Source organism: Triticum aestivum, chromosome 7A (assembly GCF_018294505.1).
Source record: "Triticum aestivum cultivar Chinese Spring chromosome 7A, IWGSC CS RefSeq v2.1, whole genome shotgun sequence".
Classification (NCBI taxonomy): domain Eukaryota; kingdom Viridiplantae; phylum Streptophyta; class Magnoliopsida; order Poales; family Poaceae; genus Triticum; species Triticum aestivum.
This window is the reverse complement of record NC_057812.1, coordinates 125,531,463-125,543,799: the sequence shown is the minus strand read 5'-3', so window position 1 is coordinate 125,543,799 and position 12,337 is coordinate 125,531,463. Positions and strand designations below refer to the sequence as shown.

Genomic DNA, 12,337 nt, shown 5'->3' with positions numbered 1-12,337 from the left:
TATCTTGGAGGTGCTCATATGGGTAGAGTGTGCATGCATGCGTTCATAAGGATGAGTGTGTGTACCTGTTTGTAAACATCGGCGTTTGTACTGTGTGTGTTTTAACTTCAGAATACACAAGAATTATATCACAAGCATAAGTGTCAAGATATAACAACATGATGGTTTTCAAATTAAGGAGTTCTGTGAATATACATTTCTTGCCAAAGGAAACAGGAATATACATAGCAACTGGTGAATAAAGTCATATGGAGGATATAGTGCACCCCCTCCTCCCATGTAAAATTCAACATGTTAATTGCTTTGCATCCATTTTATAAACCAAGCCTTGCTTTAGTTGATGCCACCTAACAAGAGAATAGGCAAACATATGTACATGATTACACAATACATTAATTTCAGTGGTATTTTTTAATATGTTCGATGCTAGGCTAGCATATTATCAGATCAACAAACAAAACTTCAACATTCATTCAGAAACTCGGGTAGGTGACGTCTAAATATTTTACCAACTTCAACAAGATGGAAAACAAATAGCAAGAAATATATGCACAATACAAAAGTGTCTCTTACCATGACAACACCCAATATAAATTAAAAATACGAAAAAGTTGTTACAGTAGTACTATTACTTACAACAAGAATTGTATGTTTCCTAAGCAAACTGCAACTTTCTAGAATAAATGTTTCTTGACATTCAATGTTCATTTTAGAATCCACGTAAAGTGTTGTGGAATAATTGTTTCTTGAAAGTCAACTTTCTTTATAGCGTAATTTCTTATGCATGAGAGATAAATAATGCACAAAATATAGAACCATAAGATAGCTGGAAGCCTGCTACTGTAAATTGGTGAAACTATGAGCCAGCAACAGAATAACATGGAAAGCAAGTATGAGAAATATGAAACTGCTATTCCTCTGTACAAAGCCAATACGAATTCCAGCCCATGCTATTAGTGAATCCTGTTGACCATGAAGAAGCTAAATGGAAAAATACTACTTTTTATATAATAGAAAATAGACCGCAAGAAGACACGAAATAACAAAGAAAAGCAAAAAAAAGTTTAGAAGGTTGAACCTAATGCTAGCACCATGGTAATAAACCCATGTCTACAAAGGAACATTAGCATTCAAATGTGAGAGCTCAGTAGCTTGTCATGTCTATATTTTGTTGCACTTGTATCTGATTTGAAATTTAAAGAATTATGATGAGAAACTCACGTAGAACTGCAGTATAATCTTTTGAATAAACATTGTCAATTGTCTAAGAGTGCTAACATTTAAACTCATTCAAAATGTTGGCAAATGGAATGAGAAATGTAATACCCGAGATAATACATTATAAGGCTACAACAAGTCCCCTCCAATTTTTAGGAAGCTCTCCACTATATGTGTAGCAATGAACCAGCCTCAAAACCCATTATAGACTGCCAGATAGATATTTGTTTCTTCAATTTCTAACAAACATATAAAATATTGATTGAGAAGCACTCCTGCTTACTACACAGTGATTCATAACATCAAAGTGCAGGAACAAACTTGATTTTGTTGAACAGATAAAATTCACCTTGTTCTTCTTCACCAAAGTCTTCCCCAAGATTTTTCATCTAGTCTTCTTTCCCATATATATTTTTTCTTCAGAAAGGAGGCCTACCTAGGCTTCTTTCCCATATCTGCACAAGTCATGCTTAGAGCTGGTCCTTGTGAAGCACTAACCTACCTTGGCTCAACGCCAATGTGCATCAGCCTATCAAAAGCATAGGTGTAAGAATCATCCATGTACTCTGCACAAACAAGGGAAAAATCGTATGAGCTTTGATGCTTCACTATATTATAGTTTAGCAGAAGAGATAAACGGGCAGAAGTCTGGATGTATAGTAGTGGGGAAGCTGAGGTTACCTGGATTACCGATCAAAGGTGCCTTCCATTTGCCCTTGTGGTTCAGGTTCCTAAATTTTTGAATGCACAAAAACTTATGCCAGAAGTTGGACGCCCGAGGTATCCTATGCCATTTGGGGCGATGGAATTTCGAGTAACTGCTTGTTGAATTGATGATATTGCTGGGCATTGAATTAACTGAATCAGAGTGACTTCTAAAGATAGGGCACGATAGAATCACAAAGCATAGAAAAAGTAGATAAGTTTGTGTGAGATACTCACAGTCAATAATTTAGAAGCTTCTACATTACTAAAAAATGCACTACATAGATATTATAGTTGTATCCACTATTCTCTTAACGGGCATAAATTGTAGCAAACTAAGCCAACATAATCCGCCTGTAATACTTAACCAGTGTCCAACATCCTTGAGTAACAAAACCAAGTATTAATGTTGATCACTTACAAAAGAAATGGGCTACAATCACAAGATAAATGACATGGAAAAGGTCAACCGAACCTTTAAAAGTGGGAACTGTAGCGTCAGTCCAATTCCGCTGCCATGGCACCATTTTTTGCTGCACCTAGTGCCACCCAAAGTTTGTCCTAATATTCTATTGCTAGTATATAAGTTCTAAAGTATTTTACTAACAAACAAAAAGGTGGGAAAATGTGAATCTGCAAATTACGAGGACAAAATAAAATCAAAAGTCCAAACGGATGTGTTAAGATCAGTTTATACGTGCAGCCAAATGTTACAAAGCTAGCTTACATGAGTTCAATCCACCAGAATCGAGAAGATGCACAAAATGTCGGGAAACGAATTACAAACACTACCATTTTAAAGAACAAAAGGTAAACGTAGTCCAGCCTTTCAGTGAATACTGAAGCGGAAAATAGAAATATTTATGAATCTCCAGAACAAACAAAATAACACAGAGTGGAAGCTTAGAAAGATATAGTAATGCCTCGCCAGCGTCACCTTCAAAGTTGCATATGTTACACCCAGACACACATAATGACACAAAAGAATTATGCTGGAATTTAATGTTCGGGCTAGAAGTAATTTGTTTCCATTTTATTGTACCCAGATTCTGTTGGTTACTTTTCCTACTGAATTTATCCTGCATATAAATAAGGGTTACTGAATCGTTGGAACCTAATCATTGTCGGTACCAAATTTTTGAACCATACTCCTAAAACAAGTAGTACCGATTGTTCCGCATAATGCATATAAGGTGTGTCAGTTTCTATCCGTGGCTCCCTGCTCCAAGTACCCCGCCGGTGAATCTTATGGCCGAAAGGCGACCGTGTGAAGCGATGGCGTCTGGTCGTAGGCGTCTGCTCATGTTTCTATCCATATAAATGTCAAAATGTCAAACCAGATGTGTGTGCTAGAAGATTGTTCCTAATTCAATATAAATGGATAATTTTTTACTGTTGCCCTTTATTTCTTGAAGACCAGTCAGTCTAGTTTTCCCTAGGTTCTGAAATCGCTGCATGGGCCCTCAACTTCTTCAGGTTCGGCTCTTGTGCAGATACAGTTAGCCTTTGCACTACAAATTTATTAGCAAAACATATGTTTCCTACATAGAACATAAAGCTAGCCAATCTCACCGAGAAATCATAGTGCCCTGCCTGAAGTTCCTGAAGCTCCTGTATGCCAAAGATGTAACTCCGTTGTTGTCTGAGCTTCCACTGGGCAATGTGTAGACAACTCTAAGCTTCATTTCCTCAATCATCATATCAGCATCCTTGTTGAACTGAAGAATACATATATATATGGAATATAGTTGGTGGAATGCTAATCATCCAGAGCCTGATGACATTGACAACACAACACTAAATCATAGAAACCGGTGAAATTCCATAAATATCTTGAAGAAAGATCGATTCATAAACTTAGGTGGATGGAATAGAACACATATGTGTGTGCTCGTTTCATACTGCTGGGTGGACGGGATAAAATCGCCATGGACACTCTCTCATTGGACAGCATCTCTACTGAATAGGGAATAATTATCTCTATCAATAAGCAAAAGCAAACAACTGAAACAAGATAACTATATCACTTCAGTCCTTACATTGAGACGCCAATTTGATCACAGAAGACCATCTGTAAAAATGCAGAACAACATGGGCCTTGGCCTCAATTCGGCGACCCAACTTCAATTTTGAAAGCCTGCAAGCAAGCGAGAGATAGGAGTGAGCACAGTAATCTGAAATCAAATGAGAGAGTGTCAGCATTGTCGTCGTGCTCCCCTGCTCAGGCCATCTCGGTGCAGCCACATCCCGTTCAGAAAATGTTCGATAAATGAATTGAATTTATTATATATGCTTTCATGTAATCACCAATTTTTTTAGTTATAAATAATAGATTGACTTGGGATTTCCAAACATGTTGGTGTCAAATGTATATTTACTCACTTAACATTGAACTATACAATATTGTGTATAGGATATACTGTACTCAGGCATGTAAATACGATAACTTTGTCATGCATCATTCATACGAAGCTCATTCTCACTTTTCTCATTCATACGAAGCTCATTTGTTCTCCTTCTTTATTTGTATCAGAATTTCTGAATTTAATGATGTTGTCAGTTCTGACCAATTTGTTCAATGCACATACACATTTAATCAACCAGCACCATTAGCCATTTTGTGAAAAAACTAATTAAATAGAACCATGCACTACCCGAAACTACATGATGCCAATGTCCTTACCTTTGTTGCTTGCAAGAATGCATACTAAAACATGGGGCAAAATCGTAGCTCTAATCATGGCAGTCCTTGTTAGTTGTCGTTAATCTACATCTCATAGAAATATTATTTGCTGAAGACAATCTCAACATACAAATCTGAAGAGTTTTATTAAAACTCAGCTAGATGCCTTTCCCAAAATAGTACTCAATTCATCCCAAAATAAGTATCGCTGGTTGAGTTCAACTTTAGTATTTTGAGATGGATGGAGTAGTATTTTATACGAAGAGAATTATATAGGTTCCACACTTACAAAGATTGGTAGGCATAAATATGAGTACTATCCATGGAAGTCATATTCAGTACTTCGATGGAGAATATCAGTATCATCTTTAGAAGAATTTAGCACCATGTCTAATTTAATTACACGGACACCTATTTGCAGAGCCATGATGATGGGAACGTCACTGCAGTCACTGATTAGCTGATTGCTAGTAAAATATGAGTACTGCGGTGTAACGAAATAGTGGGACAACGGTGCATTCATGTCATGGCGGACCTGGTAACATGAGATTTACATCAAAATTAAGAGCAAAGCTTGTAACAGCAGATTGTTCCTAGGAAAATAAATAAACAAATAGAGCAAATAACCAAATTCAAACCAGGTACCATTTCAGTAAAATCTGCAAAATGATCCTACAAAGCATTGCAGCAAATTTGTTGAGCTACCTCAAGGAATCTAAAAATGCCAAGACCGGAAGATCGACACTTACTATATCAGGCGCTTCCTTATCATCTCATCCATGATAATCTGAACAACCGAGCTTCAGAAGTTCATAAGTATCTGCTAGATCGCTCAATCCTGTATTCCTGTTGTAGGGCAAAATCAACAGTTAATTGCATTAAGGTTTCAGATACAATAGATAGATACGTAAGATGCATCATTATGGTGTACATAGATGAAGCATTATAAGATGATGACACTGTTCGTACCAGATAGTTCCCATCGCTTTCACAGTTTCCCATCTCTACCCATGTTTCTATGCATTTTGGATCATCATCTGTAGAAAACGAAGTCTTGAATATCAGTTTTTTTTGCCACCACACGGTACTTCCTAAAATTAGGTGGTTGCTTACTGTCAACAAAACAAGATTTTATGTTAGAAATAATAAGGGCATGTACTGTTTAATACAGATTCTGCGCAGTCAGACTTCTAATCCTATTGGTGACTATAGACAAAGATAAGATACGAGGTAAACAACTAAACACACACCCTTGGGAACATACACGGAAGAGATTCAGGATTGTGTTTCCAGTAACGGTATACCTCTGGCCATCGTGTTTCTAGTACCGGTGTGTGCCTCTGGCCATCGACACGAAGAGGTGCAGGAAGCGGAGGGCCTCGACATCAAGCCCCAGCCCGTCAACGTCGCGACGCTCGGCGAGCAGGCACATATGCGTTCACGCGTCCTCGCCTCCCTGCCGCGGTCGAGCGTCGCCAAACGGCCCCACACAAGCTTTGACTCCATGAGTTACATGCTCCTCTTCCCGTGACGAGCGCCGCCTGCCTGTCCCCTAGATCCAGCCTCGACGTGACAACGTCGAGCGTCACCGCCTCCGATTCCTACGAGCACGAAGCCGAGGGCTCCAGGAAGAGGCCGGAAGAGGATAGGTGTAGCGGAAGAAAACCTGAGCGAGCTGTGGGAGGGAGGAGGGGAGAAGGGACCACGATCTCGCTCGGGCAAGGAAAGCGATAATTGGGGAAGGATATATTCTGTAGTTATTGCGAGGATCGTGCGAGAGGATTTCTTGGGCTACGTAAAAGTGTGTGGGAGGGAGCGAAGGTGGAGCTAAGTATGGAAAGAGATCGGTGGCTTCGACGGTTGTATTTTTTTCCGAGCGGAGCTAAGTATGGAAGGAGATCGGTGGGAGAAATAAATCGGAGAGGGAGGTAATTTGTTTGGAAGGTGATCTCCTGTATATGGTATTATTTTTGAATTCTTAATTACCAAATATTTACATGATTGAATTAAATCTACACCTGCCAAAGCAAGCACGAATAAATGGAAGGAGTATCAGACACGATTCAGTTTTAAGTGTGAAGAAGAAAAAATTAACGTGGGAGTGGTGGTGGGAGGTGAGACGAAAATAAACCGGACGAAAAAAAACCAGACGAAAGTGGGAGGACTATTCAACCAACTCGTCCATTAGGAGTAGAGATACGACATGCCTTTTTTTGTTGTTGAGAATTGGCAGTGCCGGCGATTTTCTCTCTCCGACCTAGTCATTTCAGGCGACAAGGTCTCCTCCGGCTTTTTGATAACGGACAGGTAGCCCATTCTTGTTCCCTTGTGGGCCTTCAAATAAATTTTTTTGAGGGGTGGGCCTTCAAATAAATAAACTGAAAGGAAATACTGCAGCCTGTTTCTGCCCTTCTATGAAGGCCCATTACCTCATGAATTATTGAGGCGTCAGGAAAAGAAATGTTTCAAGCTTCCTAGGGGCCTATGTGAACATGTGAATATGTTGATAAGGAAGTTCTGATGGGGCAGTAAGGACGGAAAAAGAAAACCACATTGGGTTTCTTGGCAAACAATGACACAACCAAAGGGTATGGGAGGACTTGGTTTTAAATATTTTGAGTTGTTCAACCTTGCCATGCTTGCTAGGCAAGCGTGGAGGTTACTCCAACACCCCGAAACTTTGTGTGCCAGGCTGTTGAGAAGCATTTACTATTCAGAATCAAACATCCTCCAAGCAAATCTCGGCGGTCACCCTAGCCAAGTGTGGAGAGCGATAATTGAAGGGAGGGATATCCTGAATTAAGGATTGATCAGAAGGATAGGGAACGGGGAGACAACATACATATGGTGGGACAACTAGTTACCACGGGACGAGATGATGCGCCCGTATGGATGTTTAACAGCTACCCCGCCTTCCAGAGTGTCAGAGCTGATTGACCACACATCGACATCATGGGACAGGGCCAAGGTAGAGGCGACCTTCCTGCCAATGGATGCCCGAGTGGTGTTAGGCATTCCTCTATGCACCCGTAACTTACCCGACTTCTGGAGTTGGCACCACGAGAAGCACGGTGTCTTTTCAGTAAAATCAGCATATAAGATGCTCGTGGCAACAAAGCAACGGAGAGAGGATTGGCTTGAAGGCAACTCCGGCTCGTCAAGCGCAAATGCTAAGGAGGGAGCATGGAAATCTTTATGGAAAACTAATGTTCCGGCGAAGGTTCGCATGTTTCTCTGGCGCCTTTCAAAACATTCCCTGCCGACTAATGATATAAGAGCACACCGACATATGTTTGACTCGGTCAGCTGCGGGTTATGTGGAGCACCAGATTCATGGAGGCATTCCTTAGTGGAGTGTACTTCATCAAGATGTGTTTGGGCGTTAAGTGACAGCGAGCTAGTACATAAAATGATGACAGTGGAGGTGCCTTCTGCCAAGCATTGGCTGTTTACTCTGAAGGAAACACTCGAGCACGACATGTTTGTATTGCTATCGGTCACTCTATGGGCCATCTGGTCGGCCAGGCGGAAGGTACTACACGAGGGGATTTTTCAAAGCCCACAATCCACTCAAGCATTTATACGCAGGTTCATTGATGATCTACATATAGTACAAGGTCAGCAGAGAACACCAGCAGTTCGGGCAAATGTAACCCCTATCTCTACCCTACCAAGGGCCAAGGCACCACCACAGGGCTACGCCAAGATCCATGTTGATGCCGCAGTTAGGCATGAGCGAGGTGGAGCAGCGGCAGCGGTATGCAGGGATGACAGAGGAAATTATCTGGGAAGCTCGGCGTTGGTCGTTTTTGGTGTGTGCAACCCAACCACACTGGAAGCAATGGCGTGCAGGGAGGCATTTGCACTCGCAGAGGACCTGAACTTGATGAACTGCGTGATATCAACCGACTGCAAGCAAATGGTGACTGACATCTCCAAAGGAACTTTGGGGGCGCATGGGGCAATTATTAACGAGATCAGGGCAAAAGCCACTTCTTTCAATTCCGTTTTCATATTCGAGGGTCGTGCTGTTAATTATGAGGCACATAGGTTAGCTCATTTTTCTATTTCTCAGGGTTTGGGCCGCCACGTCTGGTTTGGCACCCCCCATGACCTTCGTTGTATCCCACATCATGTGGATTTTGGTGATGAATAAAGTTCTACTCACCCTCAAAAAAAGGAAAAGAAATGTTTTTCTTACGAATTCATATTATGCCTAAAAAATGGGTTTTTTTCTTTATCTTTCTTTAGTTGTTTTGTTTTTCCAGAGTGGCTTTTATGCACTCATTTTTGCGGGGGTTTTAAAAGAAGGACCTGGTTTTTTATGCACTCTTTTAGATGGCTCGCTGCATGCGCCAAGTGCCTCATGGTCTGTTATGCAGACCTATTCACTGCGATAGTGCACTCGCCATTGAGATTAACGGAGGTTCAGTGTGAGGTCCATCTCGCACAATTATAGAACTCAAAATGCTCTGCACCTACGGTGACCCAATTATTGACCTCAATCTTGATGTTTGCGAAGATGATGGTCAACATCGTGGACTTGTTATGGAAGATTATTCCTCTCATTTCAAAGTTTCCAGGCAACCTGCTAAAAAAGTTCCCATGCAACAAGGATGAGGTACAAGACCATTGTTTTCTTTTTCCTATGCCCATGACCGAGAACCATGGTTGCCCGCCAAGCCTGGACAGAAGGGAGGTCTCCCCGGTCAGCAATGCTCAACTCTGGCATGTCAACTCTGTAGCCCATGAGCTTGCCAAGGCGGGTGTTCATTCTGAGTCTTATGACTCCTTCTGGGAGGCCTCTGCCCCCAAATGCATTGTAAAACTTTTAGCCAATGACATTGTTGTACGTGAAGTTTAATAGACTTTTCCCTAAAGGAAAACTTGGACGCGTCAACTCTGTAGCCCATGAGCTTGCCAAGCTAGGTGTTCATTCTGAGTCTTATGACTCCTTCTGGGAGGCCTCTTCCCCCAAATGCATTGTAAAACTGTTAGCCAGTGACATTTCTGTACGTGAAGTTTAATAGACTTTTCCCTAAAGAAAAACTTGGGCACGTCAACTCTGTAGCCCATGAGTTTGCCAAGCTGGGTGTTCATTCTGAGTCTTATGACTCCTTCTGGGAGGCCTCTGCCCCCAAATGCATTGTAAAACTGTTAGCCAGTGACATTGCTGTACGTGAAGTTTAATAGACTTTTCCCTAAAGAAAAACTTGTGCGCGTCAACTCTATAGCCCATGAGCTTGCCAAGCCGGGTGGTCATTCTGAGTCTTATGGCTCCTTTCGGGAGACCTCTGCCCCTAAACACATTCTAAAATTGTTAGCCAGTGACATTGTTGTACGCGAAGTTTAATAGACTTTTCCCTAAAAAAAACTTGGGCAAGTCAACCCAGGGCTTAACTACATCCCAAACTCTGATGGAATACCCGGCTTTGAACAAAATGTGTGCCACGAATTCCTGTTCGCACCGGGTTGGATTTGAAGCCCACAAAGTCTGATCCGAAGCTCAAATAGCTTGCTAAGATGCATATTTTTAAGTTCCACAACTTTGACGAGCCGAGCATAAATATGCTCTAGCATTGTACAAGTAATATTTCTCGTCTATGCATGTTGTGTCCATACCAACACCAACTTTATTGGAGCTTGCTATATGCTCTAGCGTTGTACAAGTAATATTTCTCGTATATGCATGTTGTGTCCATACCAACACCAACTTTATTGGAGCTTGCTCCACTCTTACATCGTTGAATATTGGTTTGTTCTACCGAGTTTTGTCGAGTTGAGCATTCACACATTTAAGGATGAATTCAGTTGAGCTAAGCTTGAACTGAGCTTACCAAAATTTTCCAAGTCGAACAAGGTGATTGAAGAACCTGTTGTGAACCCATCTAGAATTGTACCATTGCCTTCCACCTCCTTCTACATTTAATGTAACCCTTTTCGCTGTTCTGGCTTCTAAGCTTCTTTGATTCACAATATTTTAAAAACACTTTAATGACAAAAAATACAATGCCCACTTGATTATAGAATAATGTTTGCACCAAACTTTTGCACTTGATAAATGAATGAAGGTTTCAAGATGGTTTAAGTGGACTTAAAATTTACTATATGAAATATAGTGCAAAGCAATTGTTGAGTATAATTACATTCTACATATCAAATAACATTCAAGAAGTTACTAAGAGCATCTACAAATCAGTCCCCTAAATGTCCTATACAACATGATCATAGAATCTCCTGTGTCCCTTGCAAGCCTCAACCTCTCTCTCTCTCTCTCAACCCCGTGCGTTGTCTCCCCCTTCCCATATCTCTTGCTTTGCACATCTAAGAAGAGCTTGTACCTCTACTACTTCTTCACCTCCTTCATGAAAAAATGCTCGTCCATATGGAGGACATTTAGCATCACGATATCACACGCAACCCTCTCCTTCTCCCACTTGTTTCCCATCATCTGCAGGTTCCTGTTTGGCACGACCGCTTGTACGTCTACTACCCCTCCACTTTGTTCCTCTTTGTCATGCAATCAAATTGATTTTTGGTAGCTAGAGCCACAGTTTTTCTTTATCTTCTTGGTGCCGCCTTTGAGCACTTCAACAATGGTTTGTCACTTCGGTTCCCATTCAGCTCTTCCAACAACGGGACAAAGTAAACAGCTTGCCCTCGATTTGAGAGTAGAAACTCGCCGCCAACCCAACTAGTAAAGGAAAAATCACGCAAAACAATGCAACAGCCGTAGTGAAATTCAAATGATGACAATGTGAAGCAAATCAAACTTACATGGCTTTGGGCTCCAATGCCACTTTGGTTCCAGCTAACCACTTGTGTATAGTCAGTGGCGGACCCAGGAATTGTTGACGCCCCAGGCGGACAACTAATGGCTAAAAACTACCCAGAAAAAACTTCAATTTCAAGGCATACAAGAATCAATCTATGTTTTGCATAACTAATAAGAAACCAAACATGATATTCAATGGCAGCATTTGTTCCATAATGGGTCAACTAATAAAGTAAGACAAATCAAAAGACAATATGTGGCATAGATAAATGATACAGAAGATTGATACCAAATCAAATAATTGGTTGATCCGAGCCTCCCATGACTACATCTTCAATAGCAGACATCGCTAAACCTTCAATTATCAATTTTGAAATGTGAATCAGTGCATAATATAGCAGGCAAAACTAATTAACAATAGATGCAAAATGTGAAAACTTACGTGTAGGATGAGGCAAAACACCTTTACGTGTGCGATAACCTTGAAATCGCTCAATGATCTTGGATTCTTCGATACTAACAAATACATCTCTCTCAATGTAACATACCATTCTATGATTAATCCAATCATCACCCATTTTGTTCCTCAATCCCGTCTTGATAATGCTCATTGCTGAGAATGCCCTTTCCATGGTTGCGGTTGCAGCAGGTAAAATCAATGCTAACTCAACCAGACGGTAAACTTGTTGGGGAACGTTGCAGAAAAACAAAAAATTTCCTACGGTTTCACCAAGATCCATCTATGAGTTCATCTAGCAACGAGTGATTGGATTGCATCTACATACCTTTGTAGATCACGCGCGGAAGCGTTCAAAGAACGGGGATGAGGAAGGTGTACTCGACATGATCCAAATCACCGGAGATCCTAGCGCCGAACGGACGGCACCTCCGCGTTCAACACACGTATGGTCAGCGTAACGTCTCCTTCTTCTTGATCCAGCAAGGGGAAAGGAGAG

At 41.1% G+C, this 12,337-nt stretch overlaps 1 long non-coding RNA gene across 2 annotated transcripts; it reads right to left on the bottom strand.

The window, feature by feature from the left end:
• Positions 1 to 1,095: 1,095 nt before the first annotated feature.
• Positions 1,096 to 6,454, bottom strand: LOC123150789 (uncharacterized). Of its 2 annotated transcripts, XR_006475348.1 has the most exons (7): positions 5,911 to 6,454; positions 5,576 to 5,643; positions 5,356 to 5,452; positions 3,963 to 4,060; positions 3,496 to 3,641; positions 1,900 to 2,060; positions 1,096 to 1,784 (listed from the first exon to the last, which is right to left on the bottom strand). It is a non-coding gene; the product is annotated as an uncharacterized lncRNA (long non-coding RNA). The 2 variants fall into 2 exon arrangements; XR_006475349.1 differs by having other exon boundaries at positions 1,098 to 1,784; positions 1,900 to 3,641.
• Positions 6,455 to 12,337: the final 5,883 nt, after the last annotated feature.